At 59.4% G+C, this 12,703-nt stretch overlaps 1 protein-coding gene across 3 annotated transcripts in view; it reads left to right on the forward strand.

The window, feature by feature from the left end:
* The first annotated feature begins 2,296 nt into the window (after positions 1–2,296).
* PRKCD (protein kinase C delta) overlaps positions 2,297–12,703 on the forward strand; it is a 29,145-nt gene continuing 18,738 nt past the window's right edge. For 2 of the 3 annotated variants that reach the window (XM_061196988.1, XM_061196990.1), the window contains exons 1-2: positions 2,297–2,506; positions 5,752–5,865. The gene's annotated coding sequence lies outside the window, so the exon portion shown is untranslated. The remainder of the gene's footprint in view (positions 2,507–5,751; positions 5,866–12,703) is intronic. The other variant, XM_061196989.1, reaches the window with a different exon arrangement.

Consider the following 12,703-nt stretch of genomic DNA (forward strand, 5'->3'; position numbering starts at 1 on the left):
GCCCCCACAACAAAGAATCATCTGACCCAAGGGTCAGTAGTGCTGAGACTGAGAACCCCTGGACTTTGGAGCCAGGTGGACCTTGGTTTGAATCCCACCTCTGCCATTTACTAGCTGTGAATCCTTGGGCCAGTGGCTTCATCTCTCCTTGAGACTCAGTTTGCTCATCACCAAAAGTGGCCTTCACCTTGAAGTGCCTTGAGGACTGATCAGATTGCACACATCCAGTACCCAGCACAGGACCTGGCACTGGGGAAGCTCCATCAGTGATAGCGATTATTCTTCTTTTCCATTTTCCAAGGTGAACCTCGGCGTGTGGGAGCAAAGGTCTGGTGGCTGGTCCTGGAGCTCCCCAAGAGGCAGCCCTCCATTGCCCTCCCTCCAGTGATCCCTGGCACAGGCTGGGCCTATTGTTGATGTTGAGGGAGAGGCTAGGCTGGCCACTGTGGACCTGGAGGGAGGAGCCAGGAGGGAAACTTGATCCCAGGTGAGCAAAAGTCACCTGAAGCTCACCTTGCTCCCCTTTCCTCCAGCCCAACCCCAGGGAAGCCATGGGGTGGGGGTGGGGATGAGGACACAAATCACACTAATGAATGGAGTCCCTTAGCTCAGGGAAGTGCCATGGATTCACAGCTGGGCATCACGGAGGAGTGGCATTTGAATGGACACAACCAAGAGAGGTAGAGATTTGGGGATGTGTGGGAAATGGCATTCAGTCCCAGGGAACAGTGTGTACAAAAGACTGGTTGTGAGGAGTAGGGCATAAGCCCTATTTCCCAAATGATAGTCCAGTGTGACCTGAAGGTTCAGTTTGGTGGATAGAGCCTCCCCCAGTGGGGTAGGGGACAGGCACCAGTGCTGGGAACCTAGACATTAACCAGTTTTCAAACTAGGTCCTCCTTCTGGAACGTAGAGTAGCAGCCGCCCGGCCCACGCCCCACCCCCGCCAGCCTCCCATTTGTGGGAAGAATCATTGTAGTTTTTCTCTTTCCAGTCCAGACCACCCCCCCACCCCCCCACCCCGACACACACTTAAAACAGTTTCAGGATTCACATCTCTGCCAGGCTCTCCATCCCTGGAGGTCTCATTGGACACCCCTTCCTCCCACTCCCACAGCCCTGTAACCCACTTGGTGTGACCCCTTCTTCCCACCCATCTTCCCCAACCTAGGGTCCTCCCACCTGAACGACATGGCAGCACCTCTGCCCCTGTGAGCCCGTCTCTGCCTGCAGCCACTCTGTCCCATCCATTTCCCCCACAAGCCCACTCCACTCTAACAGCTGCAACCACCTGCTCCTTGAGAAGACTAATATCCTGGCCATGGCCTGTGTTGGCTGTGGGCCCCTTGGTCAGCTCAGGCTTCCTCAGGGATTGCCTCCCATTTTCATCCCTTAGGTCTCAGCTGGGAAGAGCTGTCCAGACTGTCCTCTAGGTGGTCCCCCAGGAGGTAGGCCTGGAACTGGAACCCTCTTCTTTTCCTCTGAAAAGTGACGTTTCTTTGGAGTATGGAGTCATTGGTTTGGTTTTCTGATCTTTGGGGGCAAGGGAATGGATTCCCTGGGCCTTACTCTTTCCCCAGACTTGAGGCCCAGAGGATACCCAGTGAATGAAATGAATGAATGAGTTATGCCAGACAACCAAGTTCTAAGTCTGGAAAGGAAGATCAGGAGCCTCCCAGAGGTGATGGGGAACTCTGAAAAGCAGGGGCAGGAGGGAGGAATACTGGTGGATCGGGGTAGGGGCTGCTCCCAGAATCGCTTGACCAGCAGCGGTGGACCATCTAGAGCCTCCCGCCCTGGAGTCTTCCCACTCGTCTCCGGGGGCAGGGCCGGGACTAGCCGGCCTGGCGGCGGGCACCGAGCCCGGCCGCGTCCGCACTCCAGCCAACAGGAAGAGAAAGAGCGAGGGCCCGGCGACGCGGGCCAGCTGGCGGGCCGGGAGTCCCGGGCGCCGGCGCTGGGGAACCCCTCCGGCGCCTCTCCGGCTCGCTGTGCGGGGCGTGGGGCGGGGAGATCGCCCCCCACCCCCCCGGCCTCAGCGTCCTCCGTAAAATGAGGCCCCTTCTGAGGGCTGGTACGTGCCCTAATGGCGGGCGGGGGCGAGGGGTGCCGGGGCGGGCGGAGAGGCCCAGACACTGAGTGGCCGGCCAGGGAATGCCGAGCCGCTAGACCCCCGGGGGCCGCGGGTGGAGGCGGGCCCTCGTGGGGGCGGGCCCAGGGCGGGGCCGCGGCCCAGGCCGGCACCTGGGTGAGGTCGCGCCGCGCCGCCCCGCCCCCTCGCACTTCCGTGTGCCGCTGCGCGGGAGCTAGAGGCTGCGGACCCGGGATCACTTGAGCGACCCCCGGCGTTCGCCCGCCGCGCCGAGGCCCGGGTGGTACCTCACCGGCCGCCGGGCCCGTCCGGGTCGGGTGCGCACCGAACCCCCATCCGCGCGCGCGCCCGGGAGCCGCGCCGAGAGCCAGACTCTAGCCACCGCGACCCCTGGCGCCTGGCCCGCGCCCGGAGGTGAGTGAGGGCCGGGCCCAGACGTGGGATCGGGCTGCCCCGAGGGCGCGCCACCCCTCCCTTTCCCTCCCCGCTCCGGTTCCCGTTTCCGAAACTGAGCCGCGGCCGGCGAAAGTCCCGCCGCGCTCCGAGACCCGCCGGTGCCTCCGTGCCGCCGTCTGTCTGTCTGGCCCTCTGTCCAGCGGTAGGGGCCGAGGGGCTCTTATCCGTCTGCTCCCGGCCCCTCTCTACCCGCGTGTGCCCCCAGCGCCTCCGAGGGTCCACCCGTCCCTTCCGAATTCCTGGGGCTCTCTGTCCGTCCATCCGTCCCCACCCCCTCAATGTTCCCCCGTCCGCCTCTTCCTAGTACCCATCCGGCTGTCCTTCGCCCTGCTTGCGCCTCATCACCCCACCCCCAGTCCACCTCCCGCCACCCCCTAGATCTTGTCCTCCGCGAGCGGCGCCCCCGGCCACGCTCGCCGCCCCCTGCCTGTCCGCCGCCTCTTCTTTTCTACCGCGGGGCCGAGGCCAGGCCGCCCGCTGGGCCTCGCCTCCCGCCGCTGGGACTCTGCCCTGCCCAGCCGGCGCGGCGCCTTCTCCTCGCTTGTTCTCTTCTTTCAGTCTCTGTGTGTTTCTCCCTGTCTGTCTCCGGGCTGGGCGTGGCTCCAGTCTACACTATCCCCTGCCCTTCCCCTCCCACCCCTACGCCCCCCAGCCCCCTTTTCCAGTGGCCCCTTCCCAGTCCAGATGCCACCCCTTTGGGGGCCCAGCCGGGAGAGGGGAGGAGGCGGAGGAGAGAAGGGGTGAAGAGGCAGGAGGTAGGCACCGGCAGAACTGCCGCACTTCCCCAACTCCTCCATTCGTCCTTGTCGGGGAGGGGAGAGCCCCACTGAGACCCCCACCAGAACCGGGTCAGAAGGATTTGGTGTGAGTGAGGCGACGTTCCTTTCTCCTCTGGCCCCTACCCTATGTGCGTGGACCCTGTCTTCTGCTCAGTTGTCCGCATCTGTCGTGTAGGTATGTTGTGTATCTGTGTCTCCTTGTGTGTTCTTTGTCACCGGGTCTGGGACTTGACCCTGTTTGTCCTTTTAAACATGTGTGACTTGCCTGTGTGTATGTGTATATATCTCTTTGAGTGTTCTGAGGCTCTGTGTGCCCTCTGCAGCTATGTGTGTACTATGTTCTTTGTCACCAGACTCCCCTCTGTGTGTTGGGACGTGTGTCCCCATGTGCCTGGAGGGTCCTGTGTTGTACACTGGGTATGTCTTGGTGGTCATGAGTACGTACAGCCCGCAGTGTTAGTGTCAGCCCACCAGGCTCATGTGTGAGTGTGTCTGTATAAGTGGGTGTATGTGTGTGCACTTACATGTTCTTGTTCTCTGCCACTGAGCCACTGTGACCAGGCTGACCTAGTCGCTGAGGGAGGGGACTGGTCCCTTGGGTTTCCTCGTTCCTGCCGTGGACTGAGCTGGGGTGTGGTGGGCAGGCTGATAGAAGGCAGTTGTGCGGGTGTGTGTGTGTGATGTGGAGGTGTTTGGACAGCTGTACCTGGCTATAGGGTGGTATGAGGGATCTGGCGTGTGACAGGAGTTTGGCTGGGGGCGAGGCTGAGCGTATGACTGGTGGGAGACTCACAGTCTGACTGTATGAAACTGTGAGGATGTGTGCTTGGGGAGTCATTGTGATTGTGGGGAACCGAGAGTGCTTGGGCGTGGGTGTCAGTAGCAGGAGGGGATGTCACAAGGTGTGTGTTGCCTGTGCCCTGGGGTGGCAGTGCCGGGAGGGAAGGTGAGAGCCCTGGTGTGTGTGTGTGTGTGTATGTGTATGCATGTGGCAGGCCGTGAGAGTGTGGATGTGCACATGACACACTCAGGCTCAGCCCTGGCTCCTGGGGAGACGGGGAAGGCCTCCATCTCTCACCTTCCTCCACTCTACCAAGTTCACAGACACCTGAGGTCACAGTGTTGTGACTAAGACCGAGGGCTCTGGACCCAGGAAAGATTTGGGCTCAAATACGCGCTGTGCCTTTTAAGAGCAAGAGCTGGGAACTAGGCCTCTCTAAGGCAGTTTCCTTATTTGCAGGGTGGAGAAAGTTGTGAGGACCAGAAGTCCTGTGTCAGAGGTCCTTTAGCACAGCCTTGGTCCATAGTGAAAGCTCAGCACATGCTAAGTCTTGTTTGGTGACCACTCACCTCCCCCAAACTGTATGGTCCCCGTTCTCCTGGGAGCTGGAGCTAATAAAAGCCCAGATAGTCCCAACCCAATTTCCTGCCTGTGATGTATCTTTTGCCCCCTCCCATCCCCTTGACCAGACTGCTTGTGGAGGGAAGATGGCTGACAGAGACCCCACCTACATCCAGCCCTGTTGAACCCACATGATACCCCCTACCAGTCTCAGCAGCAGTGATGGGGAGAGAGTGGTGGGGGTGATTCGAAGCTGTGACCGCAGGCCACTGACACCATTTAGCAGGCACAGATAATTGGAGTTTAAAATTAGAAATAACTTAAAGCACAGACAAAAAGATAAAGCTCGAGGATGCTTCAGCTGGAGGAGCAGCTCACATCTGGGGAGGAGAAACTTTTGTGGAGGCCTGGCCTGCAGAGAAAGTGCTCAGGCCTTTCAGCCAGGAGACTCAGGTCACCTTGTTGCCTTTGCTGTTCCTTCCTTTTAGGATCTCTCTGGGCCTCCATTTTTTCAGCTGTATAATGGGCACCACAGTAATGTGAGAATCACCTGAACTAGAAGGTGCAAAACAAAGAATAAAAAAGTGTCACTATTCATTTGGCACTCCCAGTGTGAGTTCAGCACAGCAGCTGGCACACCACATCATTGGAGCCTCAGTACCATCTGGGGAGATGTAGTCTCCCCACTTTAAAGATGGGACAAACTGAGGCTCAGAGGAATTGCCCCAGGCCACAAAGCGGTGGTACCTGATTGCACCCTAGGTCTCCAAGCCCACAGGGCAGGCTCTTGAAGACAGGAGGATGAGGAACAGCTTTCTTGTTGTATCTGTAGTCTGGGAATGCTCCAAGGGCTGAGACATAGTGTTCCGACCCCAATCATAGAGTGGACACATAGCCAGTGCCCTGGAAAAGTCAAGCCCAATACCTCATTTCATAGAAGAGAAAGCCAGGTCCACAGAGGCCAAGGTCTCAGAACCAGACGAGGCTGAGCCAGGCCTGTGTCAGCCATGCTGGGGCTGACTGATGGGAAGAGCCTGTTTGGTGGCGCCTCCCAGCTCATCTGTTTTCTCTTGTTCCTGCAGGTCTGCCAGGAACTGGCCCAGGTGAGGGCGGTGGGCCTACTTCTGGTGGTGGTTGTGTGGCGGTGGTGGCAGCAGGAGCCAGGGCTACAGACAAAGGGGAGCCGGGAGCCCCAGGTAAGATGGGGTCCTCTTAGGCAGATGGACAGTGTACAGGGATGACCATCCTCTTTGGGCTCCTCCCCTTCTGCCCTGGGACTGGAGTGGGGGGACACACAGAGTCCTTGGTCTGGGTATGGGGCTAGGCACCCAGAGCAGGTAGCAGTTGGCCCTGCCCCTGAGAGCTCCCTGCCTAGAACTGGCTTCTGGCCCAGGGAAGGCTTTGGCCTTGGAGCTCAGAGGCCTGGGGCCCTCCAGTGGTTTGGTGCCAAGAGGAGGTGGTGTCTGAGCCAGGGTGAGAGTGGATATATCAGCTTTTCCTTGGCCCCTTTCTCTGCCTCAGGCTGTCCTTGTCATCAGGAACGGAAACTGAGGTTTGCCCTGGGCCCTGTAGGGGTTGGACACTGAGCTGGAATGGAGCGAGGTCTCCCGGCTCCTGGCACAAGCTCTCTTCCACACCCCAGTTCCCCCATTTCCGCAGCCTCTCTGGGGCCAGAGGAGAGGCTCTAAATCCCCATCCCCAGCCCCCAGATTCAGGGTGAGCTGGGAGTCTCTAAGGAATACTGGGAAAGGCTGCACTCTCTCAGGCCCCTTATAAAGCTAAAACTTCCCTCCTTTGGGGCCAGACTTGCCTCCTTCAGCCCGCATTACAGGGGTAAGTGTGAGTTACCCACTGAGTGTCCGAAGTCCAGTGAACAGGATTCTGGGGGGCACTGGAGGGTGCTCAGGGTGGCCAAGGTGTTCTTCCCCCAGGCGTCCTCCCAGATGAACCCCTCACTCCCACCCCTACTGGCTGCCAGGCACCTACAGGTCTCAGGGGTGAATAGATGGTGGGGGCCGGGCTCCCCCTTGAGGGGAGGGCAAGAGGTCAGGGCTTTCACTTCCTGGAGGGGCTGAACAAGGGCAGGGTCTACGCTGAGTCTTCTGTTTATTCAGCCTCCCTGCAAACCTGGTGGGGAGGAGGTGATGTGTCCTTGGCTGTCTGGGGGACTCTGCTGTGTGAGATCAGGGCGCCATTCCTGCCCACCACTGAGCCTCATTCCCTAAGTTCAACTAATTAGCCTTAAAGCCAGCCCACTTTCTACTCTCAAACTTCACCTATCTCGCTGGCATAGACATATAAACACACACAGGGAGACAAGCTGAGGCGCATTCGGCACCCATACCGCATACCCACGAGTACTTGCACACGTAGCACACATGCACACACACGTACACAGGTGTTCACATGCACTCACCCGCAGGCACGCTCAAACACGCACACAGACGCTCACCCAGTCATCCGTGCACTCAGACGCCTGCCCACACATACCACACTGTGCCCATTCTGGGTCAGGAAGGGGGGGCGGTCCTTGGTCAGGGTCACAGCTCAGCCTGCATCTGGCACTGAGGGTGAGGTTTGAGGTGTGGCCGTGTGACCACAGGCACTCCAGGGGACAGGGCCACAGTGGGAGGTGAGCTCTTTCCAGGCATTCACCAGCTATCCTGCCCGCCTGGGCTAGGCCCCCAGGCTGACCAGGGCTTGGCACTGGGGGGAGGGGGGATAAATGTAGGGGAGGGGCCATGTCAGCTGTGCTGGCACCGTTTGTGGCTGCTGCCACAGAGGAGGAAGTGGGCTGCCTGTGGTCATGGGGCCAAGGTGCTCACAGGCGGGTGAGGGATCCTGTCAGCTCCTCTGTTCCCTGCAGTGTCCATGCCCGGTGCACGTGGAGTTGCTGGGCCCTGGGGACTGGGAGGCAGGCAGGGGACTTCTCCTGGGGCGGTCTGTGCACTTTCCAAGGCCTGGGCCCAAGGAGAGACCGTCCGAGGTGTTTCCGGAGGCTCACTTCCTCTGGGCTGCCCAGGAAGTGGTTTTAGAGTGGGACTGACCAGCTCTCCATCTGTGGCTTGCTCCACCCCAGCCTTGCCTCCGAGAGCAGTGTCTGGCCAGTGGATTAGGTCAACCGGCCAGGCTTTCCATGGCCAGGGCTGGCCAGGCCTGGACAGAAACTCAAGGAGTGGGCTGGGGGTGCAGAGGCCACGGAGTCCCCTGCAGCCTCCATGACCCCAGCTCCTATTTTCCTCCAAGCTGTAAGCTGAGGGTCAGAGCATTAGCTCAGGCAGGGATGGCCCCTTGTGTGTGAGTGACATCAGCTGGGCTGCATCTCTGGGATTAGGCAGCTCTAAGCGGCTGTATGAATGGGCCTGGGCAAGTGGCTTTGACACCCAGTGCCTCAGTATCTCCCTCTGACACCTGAGACCATGACAGCATCCACCTTTACCAGGTTGTGCTGGAAACAACAGATGATGTATGCAAAGTAGCCAGGACCGTGCCTGGCACGCTATTCGTGTGTAAGAAGTAGAAACTAGCTGTAAAAAGCACTCAGCACCCGGTTCATGGTAACTGTTCGAAGAACAGCAGGTGGTACTGATGATGGGATTATTATCGTCTGATGGCCTGGGCACGGGCCCAGTGTCACAGGGCCAAGTGGCTGCGGCTGAGAAGCCGGGTCTCGATTCTGCCTCCAGCGGCAATGCTGCAGGGTGGGGACGGTTCTGTTGTTTCAATAGGTTCTGCGTTCTCCGAGGAGAACTCCAGGGTGGAACAGCTGTGCCCACTCAGCTCTTCTCCCCCTCACTCTCTTTCAAAGGGAGAAAAATAGATCTCCTGACAAACGGATGCAGGGAAGGGAAAGGCAAGCCGCAGCTGCCTGCTGCCCCCTCTGGCCTCCTCAAAGCCCCTCCCCTGCCCTGGGACATGGGGCTTGGAAAAGCTGAGGCTGGCGGTGAGGGGGTAGCTGGTGAACCCTCCCGCCAGCCTGTCTGCCCTTCAGACCCTTGGAGTTGGCCTTTGGGCTGGGCAAGGGGGCGGACGTGTGGGGCTGATGGAGGCTGGAGGAGTGGGGAGAGCTGGAAATCCCCTTACACACATCCATACATACATCCTTGCCATGTGGCAGCTGGTGGCAGGGACCTGCCTGTCCCAGGGACACACAGAAGGTCAGCCCAGTGAGGGTTGGGCTGAGCTTTGGCTTTCGCTATCCAGGGCCAAGGGGCTGGGGTTCTCGGGTGTTGAATGGTAATGCTGGCGGTGTAGTAGGCAGGGGCCAGGAGCCTGGAGGGCTGGAGATGGGCAGGGGCCTCGGCTGGGAGTGTGAGGGAGGGCATCGAAGGTTTAGGAGCAAGACCTCTGCAGGCGTCGGACAGATCTGGCTTCAAATCCTTGCTTGATATTTACTGGCTGTGTACTCAAGCCAGGGACTGGACTGCTTTGAGCCTCAGTCACCTCACCTGTGAAATGGGCAGATCAGGGAGTGTCCATCTGAGACCTGAATGATGAGAAAGAGCCAGTGTGTGTTTTGGGAGGAGCAGGAAGACGGAACAGCGAGCTCAGAGGCTCCTGAGCAGAAAGGAACGTGGCTGTTTAGGGAACCAGAAGTGGTCGCTGGGGTTGGGGCCCAGGAGCAGGGCGGGGTATGGCCAGGAGGCCGGGGAGAGGGGTCTGGGCTCATAAGAAGGGAAATGGGAAACACTGGGGACTTGAGCAGGGGGTGACAAGATTTGCTTTACTGTCTTAAAAGACCTGCCTAGTCCCTGGGGCAGAGGGACCGTGGGGGCCAGAGGAGAGGATGGAGGGTAGTGAGCAGGCTGGAGCAGGCCTGCAGAAGGTGATGGTGTCTGGATGGGGTGGTGATGGAGAGAAGAGAGGACTTCGGGATGGACAGGAGGCAAAAGTGATAGCCTTGCTGTGCTGGGAAGAAGGGGAAGGTGGAAACGACCGCCAGGTGTCTGGCCTGAGTGCTGGCGCTGCTAGGAGACCAGGGGCACTTCGTGGAGAACATCAGTAGGCCTCATTTGGATGTGTTTGAGCACCTCCAGAGCTTGGCGAGGTTGGGGATCCTGGAGTTCGGGAGGGTCTGGGCTGAAAGTGAAACCTGAGAGTCGAGAGGTAGCACGTAAAGCCCGGACTAGGGAGGAGAGGGTTCAGCAGGCCTTTGGCGGGGAAGTTCGAGAGGCCCTGGGTACAGGGCTGGGGTGGCTGTCCCTTGAAGGTCCCTGCCAGGGTGCCCAGGAGGGCAGGCTTGTGGTGGCTGAGCCGCTGTTTTCACAACAGCCCCGGAAGCTTTGGATTATGTCTATGGCTGTGTTGGGTAAACAGGCACAGTGGAGTAGCCAGTCACCTAGGCCTGAGGCTGGAGCAGGTGTCCGCTTGCTGTGGGCTGGGGCTGGGAGGAGGTAGGAGGAGAACTGCAGGGTCGTTCAGTATCAGAGCTGGAGGAAGCTGAGAAGTCTCCATTGTCAACGTAGGGAGACTGAGGTCCTGAGAGAGACGGTAGCTGGCCGGGGGTCTGCCAGTGGACTCAGCTGTCTTTGCCCAGCCTGGTCTCTTTCCAGAGCAGCAGACCAGAGCAGGGTACCACAGGGCTGGGTGGCTTGAGAGAGCCCCTTTACCCACTGATCCAAGGAAGTTTGGAGGCCCCTATGGCTATCAGACAGCTGGAAATGGGCGGTGGGGCAGGTGGGGAGAGGGCCCAGCGTGAGGATGACAGCGCTGATAAGGATGACGGTACAGCTCCTACACTCAGCACCACCTCCTGAGCAGGGCAAGATCATCCCTTTCACAGATGACGCCAGAGGGCCTTGGCCAAGCTCGCAGGGCACCCAGGGTAGACCCCATCTGAACAGACCTGTCCAGCCTACAACCAGCCCCTGCTCTCCAGTTCCTGTGTTCACTGCCCACCGTGGGATGGCACACCATGGTCCTGTCTCTCTCCAGCTTTCTCCTGATCCCTAAAGTGGGGAGGCATCATCTAGGCCCTACTCACCTTGTGGGGATGGATGGCAAAAGCCTTAGATGGCCATCTCACCGTCTCTCAAACACAAAGGCTGTTGTCGACAATCAGGAAAATCACAGGGACTCTAGAAGGAGGTGCACAGAGAGGGGCTGAGGAATGGACTGCGGGCCCACCTCTGTGGGGGCTGGTGGAGGAGCCGTGCCCTCTGTCAAGCACGTACCCTGTCCTGCGGGAGGCCAGACGGGCAGTTCTGGGGCTAGAACCGGAGAGTCCCTCTCTGCCACCCTGGGGTCTGCCCCGTTGGCTTTGTGGCTTTGGGTGAATTACCCACCCTCTCTTTGTCAGGTTCTGCCCAGTGAGTCTGGAGCTCCGTGGAGGTCCTGTGTGGGGTGCCCGCATGGCTGCTCTACCTGCACAGGTGCACCCGCCCCTCCTCCTGTGCGCCAGGCCTGTGACTGCACCTGTGGCCCCCAGCCTCGTCCCCAACCTCCACTGACTTCCCCTCAGGCAGTGGGAGGCCACCCAGCGATGAGCCTGACCGGCCCACTCCTTCCCTTGTACACTTTGGACTTTGCCCCAGACCAGGAGGGACTTTCTCCACCTCCCTCAGTGGGCAGGCCCAGCCTGCCTGATGTCCTGCTGCCCTTCCCTCCCCTGTCCCCAGTTGTCGTGCCCCACGGGCTGCAGGATAAAAAGCTACATTTGGACTTTCCGGTGGCAGACCGTAGTCAGGCACGTGTGGGTCCTTCCAGGCTTGTGAGTTGATCTCTGCCAGCCTGGAGTGTCTATGTGCCTGTGTGCTCGCGGCTCCCTGTGTGCACACAGATCTCTCTGTGCTGGTGAATGCGTGAGGGTATGAATGTCCTGTGTGATCTACGTGGGCTTGGATGTCTGTCAACATGTGAGAGCTGGGGAGCAGGGGTGTCTTTCTCGGTGTGTACGTTACTGAGTTGTCATAGGATTGTGTATGTGCCTATGGTTACAGCTGTGTGTGTATGTCCAACTGCAATCAGGGCTCCCCACGTGTAACTGTGTTTGGTTTGGTGGGTGTGCCCGTGTGGGCACACACGTGTGGTTATTCTGGGAAAGGCCCTGACATACCCCCCACCCTGGCTCCTCACAGAGGCCTCTTGTCCTCAGTCTTGCCATGAAGGGGCTTTTGTTCCCCTCTCAGGGGTACCTGGAGCCCTCCCTCTGGCTGAGCCCAGGGCTTCCCCAGTCCTAGGGCCAGCTGAGTGGCTCAGGCCTGTGCCTGCTGTGGACTGTGCCCCACACAGGTCCTACACCCAACACGGGCCGGCAGGGGTGAGTGTGAGCCAGTGACAGCCAGGGTCCCAAGACCTGTCCCCCTTACCCTTCCAGACCCTCTGGCCAGATGGGCCCGTGGCACCCTGGGCATCTCTCAGATTGAAGCCCTTCCTAAGGCACACCCCCTCCCCTGCCCCTGCTGACAGGCCCCTCCGGCCCCCATTCTACCCCAGGCCTTCTCGCTGCCTGAGCAGCGGTCATCTTCTCTGTAATTACACACTTATGTGGCTGTCCCCTGTGAGGCTGTGAGTTCCATGGGCCTGGTGTGTCTTGTCACTGTGATGCCCGCTGGCTGGGGGTGACCTGGGACCAGGCTCGGCCTTCGAGACCTACAGTCCCCACCCTGTCATGTGCAGAATCTTGTCGCCACAGGCATGGGTTTTCCTGAGGGAAAAGCCAGGTGTTTCACTGGTTCTGAGGGAAGGACAGTTGCAGAAGGTTCAGTTGTGCTGCCCAGGCCTCACCTCTGATTCCTATCAGTGGGCCGGGTCGGCCGGCAGTGGGGTTTTTGAATGTCCCCAGGACAGTCAGATGTGTCGCCAGAGCTGACAAGGCTGAGCTACAGGCAGACACCCAGGTCCTCTGCTGAGTGTGATCCCAGACACATGCACAGGGTACCTGCTGGGGCACGTGAGATGGAGGGGCAGCTGATTTCCTGGCAAGTGGGGAAGGAAGGGCTGGACTTCAGAGCAATGTGTAAGGATATGGAGGAATTCAGGGAGACATTCTGGCTGAGGGAGCAGCCTGTGCAAAAGCTGGAAAGTGAGGCATGT

The sequence above is a fragment of the Eubalaena glacialis genome, chromosome 7 (assembly GCF_028564815.1).
Source record: "Eubalaena glacialis isolate mEubGla1 chromosome 7, mEubGla1.1.hap2.+ XY, whole genome shotgun sequence".
NCBI classification, from domain to species: domain Eukaryota; kingdom Metazoa; phylum Chordata; class Mammalia; order Artiodactyla; family Balaenidae; genus Eubalaena; species Eubalaena glacialis.